This window comes from Excalfactoria chinensis, chromosome 17 (genome assembly GCF_039878825.1).
Source record: "Excalfactoria chinensis isolate bCotChi1 chromosome 17, bCotChi1.hap2, whole genome shotgun sequence".
NCBI classification, from domain to species: Eukaryota; Metazoa; Chordata; class Aves; order Galliformes; family Phasianidae; genus Excalfactoria; species Excalfactoria chinensis.
Window position 1 is genome coordinate 5,605,655 of NC_092841.1, and position 16,110 is coordinate 5,621,764.

The 16,110-nt window shown below is 37.3% G+C and overlaps 1 protein-coding gene across 1 annotated transcript in view; it reads left to right on the plus strand.

Annotated features, from left to right (window-relative positions):
* Positions 1 to 286: 286 nt before the first annotated feature.
* Positions 287 to 16,110, plus strand: part of ANKFN1 (ankyrin repeat and fibronectin type III domain containing 1) — a 90,002-nt gene continuing 74,178 nt past the window's right edge. Inside the window, exon 1 of the mRNA XM_072352227.1 lies at positions 287 to 490. The gene's annotated coding sequence lies outside the window, so the exon portion shown is untranslated. The remainder of the gene's footprint in view (positions 491 to 16,110) is intronic.

Below are 16,110 nucleotides of genomic sequence, written 5' to 3' on the forward strand. Positions count from 1 at the left end.
CCCTATAGCTGCTTACAATAACTAAATTAAACTGTGTGCAGTGGTGTATCACCCATCAGATGGCACAGATGAGTTCTACAGCCTCCCTGGGGTCACCCAAATCAACTGTTAATAGCTGTTTTTAGTGTAAGAGTTCCTAAGCATCTTCATTTTCTGCTTTGGTCATAAGATACTCTGGAGGGCTTTTTTCTTCCTGAAATTGTTATGCTGTTTTCGGTACTTAAGAGAAAGATTCCAAACGAAGCAGCCATTCTTAACCTATGCAGACAAAGGGAGTGGTTCCCTTAGCAACAGGAACCATGTGGAGGTTCTCAGAGAGCTCTCTTTTCCCCCTACTCGTGTTTTCTTTTAACTCAACATTTTGCACAGCATCTTGCATGGAGACTCCGACAGCTGGGCTGGAGGCAAAACAGTTCTTCCGGCTCTAGCTAACCAGTGCTCGAAAGGCAATTGTTCTACACTCATCAGACAGAAAAAATGATAATCATGGGTAAGTGAACTGGCACACAATCAGAGTTCATGCTGTGGAGGGGGAAAGTTTACTGGCTGGCTACCAGAAGTGTCCAGCACTTACCAGTAGGCACGTATATTTTAAAATAGGTTACTACTGTGATGCTTAACTTGTTTACTGTTAAGATCGTATGTCTGCATTTAGTAATTCAGGGCTTTAAAACACTGCCACAACAGAGTTCTAGTCCTTAGTATGCTACTGACTTTCTTTATAGCCCTGGGCATGTCAGCTAATCTATTTGTTTTCCTCCCCCATTGACTAAATGGGGACTCTATACCACGAGCATGTTAAAAGGGCTGTAAATTATTGCAGAATTATACCGTATTGCATGGCAAAATTATATCTGCTTCTGAAGTTAATGATAACATAAAGAATTTGGGATGAAATATTCATCTTTCATTGAAGATGTAACTCAACTTTTCTGTAGATTGATCAAGTTTCTTTTCTTCATGGTACAATATTAGACTTGAGATGTGTGCATATGCAGTTGAGTATGATGATGTATAAATAACAGAAACAGAGCAGTTGATTTCCCTCAAAATAGCTATAGCTTTGGTAAAGTTGCAGCCGTGCTTCTGTTAAATCCAGCTTATTGTAACATAATGGATTTAAATTTTTGTGTGTACTGAAGTAAACACTTGTTCTGCTGTACCTGAGGTGTTACAGATTTCAATATATCTTGCCAACCTCAGCTGAAAACCTTAATGTATTATCTCTATACATTTGTGTCATTTTATCTACAAAGAAACATCCAAATTTGTCCAATTTTAAGTCTGTTACTTTGTGGGGGAGTTGCATAAGAGATTAATTTCTCTCTCCTTTCTTCCTAATTTAAGGTATGGAGTTTCTCTGATCACAATTTTTTATCACATTTGAATTGAAATTCAGGCACTAGAGTTCATATTTGACAAATAGTACTGCATACTGATCATTTGGATGCAGAGTTCCTTTTTTTCCACAGCTACAGATGGGTTTCCTGGTGTCGCAGTGAATGTGTTCAGCAGTACAGGCAACTTAGTTGCTCTTATTTCAACTGTGATTACTGCAGAAAAAAAAGCAGTCATTGCAAGTATGTGTGCAGAGTAGCTGCAGAAGTGTCATACGTCAGATATCCACTGTCAATGTCAATAACGTACTGCTGATCCTCTTCCTTTTCTTTGGTAATGCTAATCATCTACCTATCACTTTCTATGTACTTTTACGGCACCCAGTACAACTGAGCTTTTCCTACATGATCACAGGTTAAAACAATCATAACACTCCCTTTTGCATGGTCATTTAGAATTTGTCTCTTAACTCCAATTTAAAGTAGGAAACATTGCTGTATTTGCACCCTTATGAACAGTGTTAGATTTTGTAATTCATGAGGAAGTCAATTATGTATTAGAATTGAAATGAATCGTTCCTCTTTTCTCTCTGTGGTTTTATTTCACTCCTTTTATGCTCCACTTCAAATAGTGCTTCTGCAGGAGTCATTTATACCAGCTAAACTACAAGATTAAAATATTTAGCACTTAGGAGGCAGTCTGAGTTCCAAATTACAATTCATTATGCATATTGTGTAACAGATGAAGAACCTCCTTTGTATCACTCTTATTCTATTTTCCTTTTAAGGAAAAAAAAAATAATTACAGATTAATATTCTTGATTGTTTCTCCCATCTCCATTTGGTGTCCTGTTCTATGATATTCCTTCACTGGTCATTTACCCAATCTTTTCGAGCAGATGATTTTCATTCCAGTAAACAAAAATGTCAGTCCTTTTGCCAGGCCCACTATTAGTGATTCTGTATGAATAACCCACTGAGAGGCACTTTATGTTACTTAGAAGAAATGTTTGTACTGCTATTAGCAGTAGTTATACTGTGCCTTTCATCCAAGCATTTGAAGTGCACTGCAGACGTACATGAAGCCTCCCCAGAAAGCTGGAGACAAGGAAGTAATACTAAGGGATCACTTCACCCAGAAACTAAGTAAATAACAAGAACTCTAATAATCTACAAAAGTGCTGTGTATCTTACAGCAGGAAGTAAGGATTTGATGTAGAAGTGGATTACATTGCTACCAACACCTATGTCAGTGTCTTGATGCTTCACGCATAGGATACATATATAAAGTAAGCTGAAACTGAAGAAAAAGTGGATGTTAGTTTTAAAGATTAAATGAATGAATGATGATTGGCCCATAGGAAGAGTTAAGAGAAGCTTATTTATGCAGCTGGCAGCCAAGAAGTTGGATATGTTTCATGCTGTTAGTAAGATGGATAATCACACACGGATTCAGTTTCAGGATTTTACCAGTTTTGTATGCTGTATGATTTTTCAACACCAAGTAAAAGGCAAGGCTTACAATATAAGTATTTCCTTTTTCAGTCTGATTTATTCATTAAAAGAGCAACAGTTATAACTTCTTGAAGGTACCTTTGGCTAAGAAATAAATCATACATTAGTTCGTGCCTGCATCATGGCTTTTTGTATTCTAGCACCTAAACAAGAATTGGTGTGATGGTCTGGTGTGATGCTGCCCCTAGCAATTAATTAACATTCATCTGATCCATTGCTGAAAAACATTGCTGTTGCATGAAGGTGGACAGGGGGCATCCTGTTCTGTAAAAACTTATCAGCATCTTTTCTAGGGAAAGCTAGAAAATGGTAGGAATTGTATTGTTTAAGTACTGACTCTGGGAACACCTACTTGGCAAACGTTTCTGCATACCTAGAGAGTGGAAGTAACGTACCAGCATATATAGATAGAGGTCCCAAATCTTTCACTGCACTGCCATTCCTTTTAGTCAGTTTGTATTCCTTAGCCAAATACAGTTATTGTTGTTGCATATACTAACATGCTCCTTGTTAGGTTATGGCTGTTGTAAAACACTTAACCAGTGGGCTTAGATTGTTCCAGGTCGGTGAAGACCCACAAGAGCACTTTAGCTTTTAAGATGTGGTAAATCTAGCACCTTCATGCCCTCAGATTTGTAACCAATTCACAAGTACCATGTGTGTGAGAAGACTTAACAGACATTTCTTCTCTCTACTTCAGCGTTATCAACAGAGGCTTAACAGATGGTCCTATGGAGAGCAAGTATTAATTCCTAATGCTCTCATTTCTGATCAGTTGCCTCTATCAATTGTCTAGTCACTGGGCTTGTGCAGTTGTTTTTTCCCCTTTCAGTGAAAAGCTGATTTCACTTCTTTTTTTTTGTTTGTAGGTATTGCCTCTTCATACTTAACCTTCCCTTATTCTTACACACAGTACTTAGAATTTTTCTTTATTTTCCCTTCTTCCTCTAGTGTTACAGTGCAATTATGAAGAAGTACATAAATGGGTGTTTCTAGAGTCGGCTATCTGGAAGCTGTTCTGAATGTTAATAGATGTATTCATGGGTTCATCCTTAACTCTCTTGTCTATTACTTTGGACAGATACGGAAAAAATAAGTGTCATGGTCTTCGAAATAAATGTTTTATAGTTTCGCTGCCTGTTCTTCTCTATCTCTAAAAAAATTCTCTTTGATCTAAAATGATAAAGCCAAGATCTGAAAAAAGGCTGATTTTCTATCTTTCTCTTGTGTCATCTTCAAGCCCATGTGTTAAGTGTCATCAAGTTTGATCCACATTGATCTCATTCTGCAGTAGTAAACCCTGAATATTTGGAGTGAGTTTTGAAGGAAGGAGATGTTCTGTATGAGCTTAAAGTTGACATCTAAACTTGCTTTCCCCAGAAGCTTATCAGAAATGCATATAAATTGGCTTTGAGTCGAAAATTCTTGCCTAAATGCAGATGGTAAGCAGAGAAAGATAGAAATCAATGGAGGGATTCTAAAACACCTTTATCTAAATCTTTTGAGGCTAATGTCTCCTTTTCCATCAGACAGTATTGAAATTAATGATCTTTGGATTTAAATTTCACATGGAGTCAAGCAGAGAAAATGTACCTGAATCCAAGTTTCTTCTAAATACAAAGTTGCTGCAGCTTTTGTTCACAGCTAATCCCTCTGTGAATCATATGGCAACGCTCAGCATGCCTGTTCTCCTGAAGATGTTCCTTTGAGGTCAGCAATTGTCTCAAGCAAATATTTGCCACTTCATAAATCTCTACTTGTATAGGCTGGATTCTATAGCCTCTTCTTTGGGCAGTGCAAGATTATACTACAGCTATCAGGCATCACCATGGAAGTAACAAATTCTTTGGGAAAAGGACACTAGATACTCAGACTGAAACACAATGTTTTTTGTAGCCAAACTAAGTTTTAGATCAGATTGTCACTTGAAATGGATAGCGATTTCAAGTCCTACACTTGGCCTAAAACAAGGTATTGTGGAAGCTGACATATGCGGTCAGTGCACTTTTGAAAAGCAGAGGAATAGGTTTGAAATGCTTCACTGAATTCCTGATTATAGCGCTTAAAGAAGTTTCTGTAATAATATTTAACATTGTAACTATATTTCAAAAATGGTTATAATGAAGCATATCAAATTTGTCCAGAAGTTAGTGTTGAGCTAGAATTGCCATTTAGCCATTTGTACCACTTGGAAAGTATATATAACAGAAGGCATTTTATATATGGAAAATTTGATGTATGGTCATTGAAAAAAGGATGTGGAAAAGAACTGGCCATTTTTATTGGATTCTGTCTTGTATGACAATACTTTCTGGCTCACAAGGGAAGGTAATCATTCAATTTTTACTTAATAAGTAGCCAGAAAGTTATTCTTTAAAAATAATCAACATAGCGTTTTACTTTGTTTGTGCTGGAATTTAAACCAGATGATTGGTTGTTAGGAGCTTTTTCAAACCAAATGGGCTGACATATTATAAAATAAAATATCCCACGTCTAATTAGGTAATGTTGATTAAGTTACATGTGACCACAATTTTATAATTCCTTTTGTTTAATCCTATTGCTCTTCACTGAGGTACTGGGTACAAAGAAGCTCTGTAAGCAGCATATCTGCTGGCAGCTGAATGTCTCTCTGCAGTGTGTTTAAAGGATCCTTGAGTTTTTTTATACAATGTTGTAAGGCCTAGACCAATGCTATCTGAACTTGACTGTTGTGGTCAATTTAGGATTGAAAACAAATGTCATAATAGCTCTATATTCACTGCTTTCCAGGATGTTCTCATAAAAGGTATGGCTTGTATCCCATTATTTCTGCCTCTTTTGAGTGTTCCTCTGTGGTCAGATTTTGAACAAATTGTGCATTTTGTGTTTATAGGAGTAAGTCTGGAGTCTCACCTTGGACTGGTTTAAACACTACCGAAGTCCATTGAACTAATCCAATTTGTATTAGTTAAATAAGTGATGTTTGCAGCCATACATTAAAAAATAACTTCATTTAGATAATATATAAGAGGTTGAGAGTAGCAACCTTTGACAGCTTGCATTGAGCTGTAAGTTTTTATGTGATGTCACACAGTAGGCGTGATGCTTTAGCATTTTAAAACTCTGTAAGATGATAGGAAAATGAAGTTTTGGAGAGCATACCAGGTTCTGGGTAATGTAAGAGAAAAACAGGATGGAGGGAAAAAGCAGTCATAGGAGCTGAAATTTCATTAATTTTGACACTGGTGTTCCACAGCTTGGTGATAACTACTGTTCCAGACAGCTCCCATCGTTATTATAATCTCAATTTAACAGCAGCAATTCTTACTGTTTTCTATTGAAGGGGAAAAAAAACAGAATGGCAAAAGAGTTTCTCATAATGATTGCTGCTGTTGTGTTCATACGACTGTTTACACACAAGGTATACAACAGCAGAGCTGTGAAAATGCCATTTACAGTGAGCATCCTCACAGTCTGGTAACAGCGTCTTAATATAAGAGTTAGGATGGTGTATGCGTATCTCAAGAAACAAAGGAAGAATTGAGTTAGAGAGAGAAAGAGCATCTACAGGGTAATAGCAATGGGAAAAGTAGAAACATTTTAGCCTATTACCTCCTGGTCTATCAGGCTAATTAGTCACAGAAAATAGTGTACTTTTGAAGTCAGAGATAGCCAAGTAGGAGATAAATGTACGGGATTCTCTCCTCTGTCTTGCAGCTAAATGTTATTCACTGATATTGATTTGTTAAAACACAAGACAGTTTATTCCCCTTTCTAAGAATTAGTATTATGGGGAGTGGATTAACACAGGGAATTACTGCAAAGTAATTCATATGCTGTAAATTCATTTCCCAGCGTAATTTGCAGTTATTTCCTACATAGGCAAATGCAGATTTATTAAAGGGAAATGGAAATAAATGGACAGAAGCAGAGGAAACCCATTTGCAATCCAGACTGCAAAATAAAAAAACCAAGTTTCTATCTGTCTATATATAAAGGATAACCAATCCATAAAAGGGGATGCTGAGGATCTCCTACAAGTTCAGATGAGGACAGCGATGCATCCTTAGAGAAGTCATGACCAAACTTGTGTGGGCAGGAATATAAAAATAGACTGTCACCATCTCTGTGCTTTTGTTTTCAAGGTCTGAAAGAATCATTGGTGGCAGACAGACCAATAAACATCTGACAAATCTGTATAGGAGGTTTGAAAAATGAAATTCTATTTTTACCTACTTTTTCCTAGTCTAGAACATGGCTTTTATGTGGCACATCTGGTCAGACATTCCAGGAAGAAGTGATAAAATTAAAGTGTTTGCTAACCACTATGAAAATTAAATGATTGCTGTGTAGGAGGAAGGTGGGAAGACTTTTTATGTCGTTCCATCTCAGTGTAATGACATATTGTCCCTTAACAAGGTGTGGTTGATACTTTCAGTGATTTCTAAAGGCTACAAGAAACATGCAACCTCACAAACATGCCCTGCTTACAGACACAGCAGGTGCTACTTGGGCTTATATGAATTCACTACCTCCAGTGAAATGTCGTCTTATTCACCTGCACCTGCTTTTGTACCAGGCAAGCTTGCTGCAAGCAGAAGATTATTCTAGCAAAGAGCAAAGGAAAGCTTTTCAATACAAAATAGGAAACATGGGGACAGGTGAGAAAAAGGAAATTAAATAGAGAAAGCCTGTTACCAGCATCCTTTCTAGGCAGCATTCAACGCTATGCTAGACTGTTTGCAGCAAATGCTTTATTTGCACTTTCCTTCTTAAATGCACTTTTTTTTAACTTCTATTTATATTCACACTGCCATACTACTACGTAATAAATTGGGCCCCTTTTTATTCCTTGTACCATATTTTAGCTAAATATGCCTTATTTGCTAACTGTTTTTCATATTGTTTAGCACATTTTGGAGCCCCTGACAGTACAGGATGAGTTGTACTTTTGCAACTCTTGACATTTCTATCTAGCCTGTCCTTTAATACCTTCAGTACTGCAGAGCAACAAGTGGCTGGCTGACATACCTTCACAAATGTACAAGCTGAACCTTTTTGAATGTTACTTGGAACTCTAGTTCTTATTCAAATCACTGTGAATAAGATCAGACTGTTGTCTTTCTATCATGCTCTTAAGTATTTTCTTTGTTCTTCCAGATCTTTATGTATAGCTTATATTTTCCAATGCTGGCCTAGTTTTTTCTTGTCTGTGCAACTTCACCCATTGTTTCAGAACTTAACTGAAGTGCACTGCCCAAATGGTGTTCACTATTTCAAGTGAGTCCTCTAAGTGAAGGAAAGACAAGGTGCCCATAGTAACTTCTACACAGCTTATCAGCCTGAGCCTCCCTGCAGTCATCCCCAGCTCCAGCTCTTTGGAATTTATTTTTCAGCACTTCATGTTGAAGAGAGGAAGCTAACTTGGAGCTAACTCCATTCACCAATAGGGGGGTGCCCCTTGTTTAGGTCATGCAACAAGCTGCTGAAGAAATAAAAATAAATCTGATTTCATTCTTAGTTTATTCCAGACAGTTACTTTTGTATACATGAATATTGTGGCTATTTTCTCAAAAATTATGTGGCTTGATGGGATGGAGAATGGTTTCCTTTTAGTTTACATGGAAATGGCCCAGAAAAAGAAAAAAAAAAAAAAAAGAAATTTATTTTCTTAATTTAGCTGTCACAGCAGTAGGGTGATTTCTCAAGTGCATAAACCTCTGCCACATCATTTTGTTTTTGCTTTTCACAATTGATTAGAGAAAATAATGTCAGAGAAATAAAAATGAGAAAAGCTCAAAGTCTTGAGCTAGAATAAGAAGGAAAGCTTGATTGTCATCTGGAAATGACCTGTCTGGATAGGAGAGTGTTCCTACCAGCCTTTTGTCTTCCAGGGCAAAAAATAATTCCATGCATTTATTTTCCTATTTTTTTCTCATGAAAAGATGGGCTTTAAATCCAGCAGCTACCACAAGAAAACTTAAAATCATATCTCTGATGTTGTATTCAAAACTCCTCTGTGTTCGGATAATAATTGCCTGAGATATTTCAGTTTGTGCTTAAATAGAAGCGGACCAATTAAGTGTGCTGAAATGGGAATTTCCATGCAGAAAGATGCAGCCTTTTAAGTTCCTTATTTAACTGCATCTGAAATATTATCATGAAATCTGCATTTTATAAAATATATTGAAGGATGAAAAAATGGTTCCAGTTTTGTTTTCAGATACGCCTACAAATTTATGGTTCCATCCTTTGGATTGTAATTGGCTCTCAGTTACGATGTATTCACACCACCTAGCTTAGGTGGCAAAATGAGGGGCTCAGGCTCACTATAGTACAGGTAGGTGACCCCACATTTGGCTAATCTCACTCTTTGGTGATGCTTGCCAGGCACTGTGACAATGAAGCAAGCATTTCCTATCAGTTTAGGTAGCTGATATGAAGGCAGGGAGTCATCTTTTCCTCAATGTGTTCTAGCATTGCTAACAGCATGGCATTTCCATTACAGGGTTATCTGCCTCTCCGATAAGTATTTGTTGCATTTTAAGATTTTTATGCTATTTTCTTTCATTTTTCACAGTTTGCAAAGGGTGGAAATTTGTTGCTCTGAAACTTCTAGCTTGTTTCTCAGGTTGTCAGTGCTCAGAAGTTCAGAGAGACATTTGGCTGAGAATCCAAATTTTGAAGCTTTCACCAAACTGGCAAACGAGCTGATCTTTACTTGACACTGTGCATCACACTGCGCTGATGTTCACAGCAGAAAATACCCCTTTCTTCCTAGCTAGAATTTCAGAGCTTTAAAATAAGATTCTTCAGCTTTAATCTTGTGATATCTCTGAACTTCTGACCATTTTAAATAGCAAAATCATCGATTCTCTGCACATAAATCCTACAGGCATCTTGAGGCATCACTTCAGACTTCAGAAATTTCCATTTTCCCAGTTACCATTAATGAGGAATTCTTCAACTCCCACTAGATAAATGCTTTTTCTTACATTTCGTTAACATCAGTGGGCTCTGTTTGTGAAACTGTACTGATACAGAGGAGAAAGGTACTGAAGAGCAAGAATAATTTTTTGGTAACTGGGCTTGCAAATAGAGTAGTGGAGAATTTGCATGGTTACACGTGTTGTAGGAGATTAAATATAAAGGCACTGTTACCTGCAGGAATGAAATCCATCTTGTCAGCTAGTTGGAAGACTCGTGAGAAGGAATTTCCTGTTGTGGCCAATTTCTTCTCTCCTTCCTCTGCCCCCATTACGTCTTTGCTGTGCTTGCTTCTTCAGCTCTACCCGAACATATTTTCACTACGGCACATTTAGTTATCAATCAACAGGAATCTCAGCTGCTGTTGTGCTTGGTGCACAAACTGTTCTTTCTTTGCACTAACAAGGAATGCCTGAAATAGCCAGACACACAGCACTGATTGATGCAGCTACAGTTTATACACCTAGCTTCAGACAGTCTGAAACTGCCAGAATTAATAGCTTATTATTAGCAAAATACTTCTACTAGACTTATAATTTAGAACCATTTAAATGTCTGAGGCATAATCACTGATGTTAAAGTTCTAGCTTATGGCTTGATGGTATGAATTAGATACGTCTACCTGTCTCAGGTGCATTTTGTCTTAGTTTTTTTTTGCTATTTTAAGGTTTTCCTGTATGTGATGTGTTAGTGTGTAATACCAGGGATGATCAAGATTATTGGATTATTGCTCAACTATCTGTGGGTGACATTATGGCCATATGTTTCTGCTTACAATCTTCAATCAATTGTCTAGCTCAACCTGGTGAATACCCACTGCTCAAACAGAGCACCAGGAGTCTGTCCCTGGAAAGGGAACCTGCTTTTGCAGGGGTGTTGGCAAAAGAGGCAACTGCTTTTTGTCCTGGATTTATTCTATGGCATGCACCGGAGTTAAGGGCTTCGAAGAGAAAATGTTCAAAAGGAAGAGAAAGTATCAAGTGAGACATGAGAGGAGTAAAATTCTGCACAAATGGGGGCTATGGAACAAACAGCACCAACTTGCCACATACATTCTTACTGCCTTTCAGTGTGACTCTCAGCTTAACTGTTAGCCTCTCTATTTGTTTATGAGGGTTTAATTTTGTGACTGACTTTCATCTTGAAAATGAGTCTTGAGTTAAAAGCTCCAGCAGCAGAAAATGCAGAAAATTGAGCTACGGGAAACAGAGTGCTCAAGAATAAGGCACGCACTGACCAGTTAGGTGTAATCAGAAAACATGAGAGGAACTAAAAGAAGATTGAATTGCATCAGTGTATGCATCTGAAATTCAAAGCGTAAAGGCTGGGTGTTGTCTAAGCAACAGTCTGCACTCAGAAAAAGATATCAGATGAACCTGGATGCTTTCATGGTTGGGTAGGCTTTGTAACACTCAGTACACAGCACCAGGATGCCTGAGCAAGAGCAGCAGTTTCTTACATTTTGCTGAACTGTAAATGACTACAGTTCTGCCACTGGTGTTAATACAATGCTCTCACTTTGCATTACTGTCTCAAATTGTGTTTTTTTACTCAGAGGCTGCCCAGAGACACTTCAGGCTCTCAAGGCCATGATGGATGGACCCTGAGCAACCTGATCTGTGCTTGGCAGCGCAGCCCATGGGGGGTGAATGGAACTAAGTGATCTTTAAGGTCCTTGCTAGACTAAGCCATCCTGATTCTGTGATAAAAGATATCAGTGCACTTAAGGAAGGTTTTAACTGATGGAATCCTTCTGTAAATTAACCTATATATATATATTTTTATTTTATTTTATTTTATTTTATTTTATTTTTTTTCTGGGAATAGTCAACATTTCAAAACATTTGTGAACATTCCTGTGTATGCTTTTTTGTATATCGCTTAGTAGATGAGAACATCCAGTGTCTGAATCAGGCCAAGCTTTCTGTGAACTGATAAGCTGAAAGAGATGGCATACACTGAGCAACATCAGGTTCTTGTAGAAAGTTAATGCTTTAGAAATCATCAGTGCTGTTTTATCAGTCCCTTTTAAAAGAAGATCTTTTTCATGGGCCACTGTCCCATTCTTGAAGTCATCAGTAAAAAAAGAGTTTTCAACACTGTTAATTTTTCCTTTTTGAACTCAAAGTGTTTTATCTATCAGCTACTGAAGAGAAATGAATGTCTGGAGACAGAGAAGCTACCAAGGGCTCTGAATAACCCTGGGAGCACTTGGGGACGTATCCGGAGCTGCCTGTGTACTGAGGTCACACAGCACCAGTCTGCCAGACTGGTTGGAAAAGAATTTTTTTTCCTTGCTCTTGCAAAGAGCATCATTATGTTTCCAAGCTAGAATCCTAGGAGCAGAACTCAATGTGTGCAGAGCACGGCAGCAGTCTTTGAACGCTGTCTGTTATGCTAGACCATTGTTCCTTGGTTTGTTGAGCTTTGTTACTCCATGGACATCCATGGGTGTTAAGCACGTCTATGCTTTCTGTAAAAGCTGCTTCTGAAAAGGTTTTGTAGCTTGAGCAGTGGCAGCAGAAACATGGTTAGCATTGATTTTGCAGGTTATCTGAAGCAAAGTGTTGTTTTGCTCTCCCTGGGTAATCTGAGGCATCCTTTATGACTTTAAGACATCCTTCAGAAAAGAAAGCACTTTAATGCTTTTTTGTCCCTGTTTGTTCTTTTTTAAACCAAACCAAATATAAGCCTTTTATGTTTATCCCTTTTTGGTCAATCTCAATACAACCGTTGTATGTAAATCATGTCTTTCTTTTCTATTTATTTTGATTTCATTTCTTTCAGGAATAAATTCACAATATAATCAGTTGCAGTACACAGGTGTTTGTTTTTAACTGGCTCTGAATTCATGATATGGTTTTATACAATCTAGGGCTAAATTCATGACGTGGTTGAGATTCTCATTGAGCTGGAAAGTTCATTCAAGGACACATTTCTTATTTTTATTTAATATCCCAAATTTTATTGACTTGGAGTCTTAAGGTTAATAGGCATATTTATAAATACATCCACATCAATCTATATTGTGGCTCTCAGTAAGTGCTAGAGAGGAGTTGTTTGCACAGGAAGTTAAGACAAATTAACTAAAGATATGATTTTAAAATATATTAGTTAAAGTGCATTAAAGCTTGGTGTGAATGTTCTCATTGAGGAATAAAGTGACTGCAGTTCACTTTAGCTTAATGCACTTTAAATTCACACCTTTCAGCTAATTTAGCTTTACTTCCTGTGTGGACAAGCCTTAAGATTGTTCCCATTAAATGGCTGTGCTGAGCTTTATTTTCTACTTCTTAAATGCAAACATGTAAAATAGCCTTATGTTCTAAGGAGGCCATGTTTGAAAAGAGATTTTGTTATGGGTTTTCCAGTCATGACATTTGCCTGAATGAGGTCCTAAGTAGTAAATTTTAGGATCAATTATACTTTTTTTTTTTTTAATCTCAGGTATGAAATTAGTAAGTCCTATAATGTACTTATCCAAACAAAAACCATAAGACACGATGGGCAGAAATGTGAAACTATAATGACTTTTACCAATGAGTTTGCATTATTTTCCCTTTGGAATTTTTTGAAGATGTATAAACAGAATTTGAACTAGTTTATTTTCAGGATTTCTGAACTTTCAAAGCCCTGGCAGAAAGGTGCTGTGCATACACAGACTGACTCAGCAGTATGTCCATATTGCCACTGCTGCATTGTGGATGTGTTGGACTCACTGAGGGAGGAGACCAACACACACAGAGATCTCCCCAGGACACCCTGTTGCAGACATGACAAAATCCCCCTATGCTGTCTCCTTATTGTAGCAGTAATTTTAATACTTTATTCCATTTAGAGATGGATGGTTGCTGATTATTTGTTACAGTCCATGTACAAAGAGACATTTAATATATATTTCTCCTTATTACTCAGCATAGATCTGACATTCATTTAGGTTTGTATCTTTTTATTCTCACATTTATCATCAGATAAAATATAATTGTTATTCTCAGTTCTGTTCAAAGCTGTTTATTTGAAGAAACAGAGCTCTTCACAAAAGCATTTATTTTATAATTTAACATGACATATTAAAATGTTATTAACATTGCATATTTTTAACATCAGAGACATGACCTAAAATTAACCTTGCTATTACCAACTCGAGTCTGTTATGTGAGTTTATCCAGTCTTCTTGCAGTGTATTCACCCAGAATGAGTCCTTTCGCAGTTCCCTGTAGCTTGCTGTAGCAGGCACTGTGCAGAGCCTGGTGATCTGAGTGCATTCAGCTGAAAACAAGGATGTGAATGAGGGGCTGGATCTGCAAAGTGTGTTGCTCCCATCCCAGCAACCTACCTGAGCTTGCACTTAATTTTTAGTATTTAAGTAGTCTCGTTGTTTTAAATGGAACTACTTAGACTTCTGAGAGGTTAAGGAAAATCATGTGGTTAATGCTTTCCAGGGTTAAGACCAGAATGCTAAACACATTTTAGGGTTTAGCGCTATGCATTTCACTCTGCCGATGACATGAACTTTAACCAGGCAGTGTGTGTTACATTTGCCAGCTGTTATCCATGGTGTTCTACGGTTTGATCAGAGCTGGCATGTAGCTCAAAAAAGACTGCATGGCAGCTGATACTTATGTGCATGTGTAATAAAAGTTGTATTTTTGGTCTTCAGATAATGGTGAAAAAGCTCTTTCATATTCTTCTCTCCATCCTTCTTATTGTGCAGAATTCTTAGGAAGTGGTAATAAAAATTTTGAGTCAGTCTTTATTCAAGTTACAAATTGTTTGAGAAAATTAAACACTCCATTCCTGATGGTCTTTTCAATAAAAATCAAAGCCCATGTGAAAAAAAAAGAAAAAAAGAAAAAAAAAAGGAATACTAGTTATGGAATAGGAAATTGTGGGTTTCAAAATGTGTATAAAGAGCACAGTTCACATTCTTTAATAAGTATGTCAAGGTACGGTAATTAATGTTTGGAATTATCTTTGTATCACACATATCCTAGAAGCTTTAAAGAGTACAGAGGAAACAAAATGCCTTTGGAATCATTAATAGTTCCCATGTTTGTAAGAATGCTCTGCCTCTGGGAATTATGAATGTAATGTGTTTTGTAGGTTAGATGGTTATACATTGCCATTTCTTGAATCATAAACATAGGCAAGAAGTCTTAATAAATATAGGCAAGAAGTATTGTACAGATTTGTTTCTGTGTTACAGGATCAGCTAAAGGCCCTATTTTATTAGATACAGCAAGTAAGAAAGAAAACTTGCTGTATGCTGTGCGGACAGATGATGGATGAGGGTGGAGGGGTCAGAGAAACAGGAAGCGACTTGGTCACGGTCGTATAACAAGAATAGAAACGAAGTCTCCTCACTCCGAAACCCAGCATGTTATCCAGTATTCCACACTGCTTCTCCATCTGTATGCTTAGCTTTTTCTTAAGCACAACCACTGCTTGAAATCCGAGCCCACCTACCTGGTTATGACAATACTCCCCACCAAAGCTTTAAGGAAGGACATTAAATGTGCAGATACAGCAAATTATGTAGCAAGTCTAGTATCAGCTTTCTAATTGAATCTGCAAAGAACACCTTTCCCTTGTATTTTAATGTCAAAATGGTACATTAGACAAAAAGACTTTGGCACAAATAATGAGTTTATAATCTCTTTGTTTCCTGTATCCATATACTAGGTTGAAAGTTGTGTTCCTAGTTGCTTCACAGAGAAAATGGCAGTGCTTGGGAAGGGCTATAGACCAATGGTCTCTGCAGCTGAGCTTTTAGATCTAGAAATAACTGTGAAAGGAAAAGTATTATTGGGATGTTTCAGTTTAGAGATGAATAATTAACTTCCTTTACCAGCTTTTAAGCTACAGTCAAAACTTCTGATGACTTTTCTCCCTGGATAGCCATATTCATCATCCAATAAGGTGTGTTTTTTGAAAAAAGAGAAACTTGGTCACATTGTTCTGAATGAAACATGAAATGGTACAGCAGGGATGCAGTGAGAGGAGGAGGAGATAGGTTAATGAGTTTTTGCTGCAGTGAGAGTGTAGGAAAGGACACTGAGAGAGAGATGAGGCATCGCACAGTTGCAAGAAACACTGTCTGTGTTGTATATACGTGTATGTCTCACAGTTCCAGTGGAGGAATTTTTGGTTTCTTGCATATTGGTCATGTGTTAGACTAGGTATAATTGTTTTAACATTATAGTCATTATAGTGACTCCAGAATTTCAGACAGAGCAGTGTTCTTCACCAATTAACTGAAGAAGAAATATGGTATACTACATATCCAGCT